The 2,500-nt window shown below is 34.2% G+C and overlaps 1 protein-coding gene across 1 annotated transcript in view; it reads left to right on the top strand.

Annotated features, from left to right (window-relative positions):
- Positions 1-2,500, top strand: part of LOC137645728 (high affinity cationic amino acid transporter 1-like) — a 176,562-nt gene that overhangs the window by 42,060 nt on the left and 132,002 nt on the right. The gene's annotated exons all lie outside the window — the stretch shown is intronic.

Genomic DNA, 2,500 nt, shown 5'->3' with positions numbered 1-2,500 from the left:
CTTTCATAGATCTTTCACAAGTAACCAGTTTATATTCTAAGGCATTAGTAAAGCGTAACGTTTCTTATACATAAGATAATACTGGTGGGACCATCCGATTAAATACTTTTTTAAAGAAAGTGGCATTTCACATTTCATAAACTCATTTTGTTTATCAAGAGTTCTCCATCCTATGCTTATCCTTCTTTGGATTTCTATATTGTGTTCTGGGGAAACACTTACTCTCGGTGCTAGGTACGTATATTCATTAACAGTCTCTACAGTTTTGTTCATAACCTTTATTTGTTGTCTACCTACATTTTCATAGAACATTATCTTAGTATTTATTATATTCATTTTCAATCCTACATTTCTCCTTTCTCTATTCAAATCTTCAACCATCCTTTTTAATTCCACTTATGATTCACTATGTCCTCTGCAAATCATAAGTTGTTCAAGTATTCCCCATGAGTATTAATTCCTATGTTTTCCAAATTTAAACACTTAAAAACTTCTAGAAACGCTGAAAAAAATTTAGGAGATATGGGGAATATCTGTGCAAAACCTTTTTCATTCGGAATATTTTCAATATATATGTATAAATATCTTCAAGTGTTTTAACATACGATTCATCTATTCATTGTTTTTTATGTGATTTAATTACTGCTAATGTTTTGACAGAAACAAAAACTTTCTCATAGTCTATAAATGTCATAACCTTTGGTTGAAATCATGGATATGGCCTGTTGTTAGGTACCGGCCTGCTTGCTCTGTTGGTTGATTATAGGCTGGCTGACTTTCTATTAAGCCTAGTGTTATCTTTGTAAAAATCTCATATATCACTGAGAGTAAACTCATTGGGCAGTAATTTTTCAGTACTTTTGCGTCTCCCTATTTGTGAATTAGTATAATAATAAAGGCTTTCCAAGATGTAGGTATATATATATATATATATATATATATATATATATATATATATATATATATATATGTGTGTGTGTGTGTGTGTGTGTGTGTGTGTGTGTGCATGAAGGGGATAATCTGAGTGATACATTTGAAGCTGAGGAAGACCTTAATGTGCTCATGAATGATTTCAGTGTGTTTGAAGTCGAAGCTATTCTTAAAAAAAAAAAAAAAAAAAAATAAAAAATAAAAAAAATAAAAAAAAAAAATAAAAAAAAAAGAGAGAGAGAGAGAGACATAAAGCCCCTGGATATGATGGAATAACTGCTGAGATGATATTGGTGGAAAATGAAGTGACTCCCCTGAATACTTACAAGGTTATTTTGTAGTTTGAGGCGTGGAGAGGCAATACAAGATAAATGGGAGCTAGGAGTGTTGGTGAAAGTTATAATAAATAGACGTGGCTGATAGCAAAAACTACAGAGGCATCCCACTTACGTCAGCTGTCATGAAAATATATATTATGCTCATTCTAACGTAACTGGAGAGGAAGATTGATGAAAAGTTGTGAGATGATCAAGCAGGAATTAGAAAATGTAGAAGTTGTACTGAATAAATATTCCTTTTAAGACATGTGGTACAGCAATGTGTAGAATATAGAAATACACTTTGATGGCATTTGCGGACTATGAGAAAGCCTTTGATAGTTTGCACCGGCCAACTTTGTGGAGAATACTGCGTAATTGTGGATTTCCTCTTGAATATGTAGATTTTTTAAGGTCTGTTCATGAGCATAGCAAATGCAAAGTTAATGTTAGTGGAATCCTATCACACGATTTCCAGTGAGCAATGGAGTACTCTAAGGGAATGTGTTGTCACTTGTGCTGTTTATCCTCGTCATGGATAATGTAATGCATAGAACAGTTGGGGATGGTGGAGAAGGATTTGGCTGGATTGGTAACAGGAAATTAGCCGACCCAGAGTATACGGATGACGCTGTTCTTATTAGGAGAACACTTCAGGTGTTGCAAAACCTCCTTACGAGAATCCATGAAATTCGACATAGGTTGGCTTCAAGATAAAAAAAGGACAGAAGTGATGAGATCGGAATATGCAATGAAGATGATATACCAGTGGAAGGAGGAAGGATTGAGGTAGAATCATTTAAATATTTAGGAACTATGACCTCTAATACAAGATCTTTAGAATATAAGTTTGTTGAAAGATTGAAAAAGTAAGTCAGGCAATGGCTAGGGTAATTGAAATTTTGAAATCGAATCTCTTGAAGTTACACATAAAAATAAGTCTATATATCAGATTAGTGCGATCGGTGTTACTGTATGGACATGAGTCACGTTATGACAATGAAACAATATCTAATAGATTTTTTGTATTTGAGAACAAAGCCCTCAGAAGAATATTGGGAGTCAAATGGCAGGACAGAATAAGAAATGAAACTGTAAGAGAGATTACTTGAGTGCCACACGGGGATGAGATCATGGTGAGGGTTAAAAGAGATGGTTCTGGCATGCTCTTCACACTGCCAACGAAAGATTAGTTCACCAAAAATTCAAATGGGCCCCACAAAGTACTAGAAGAGTTGGAAGACCCAGGGTTT

The sequence above is a fragment of the Palaemon carinicauda genome, chromosome 8 (assembly GCF_036898095.1).
Source record: "Palaemon carinicauda isolate YSFRI2023 chromosome 8, ASM3689809v2, whole genome shotgun sequence".
NCBI lineage: Eukaryota > Metazoa > Arthropoda > Malacostraca > Decapoda > Palaemonidae > Palaemon > Palaemon carinicauda.
Note: the sequence above shows the minus strand (reverse complement) of the source record. Positions and strands in the feature narration are given on the sequence as shown.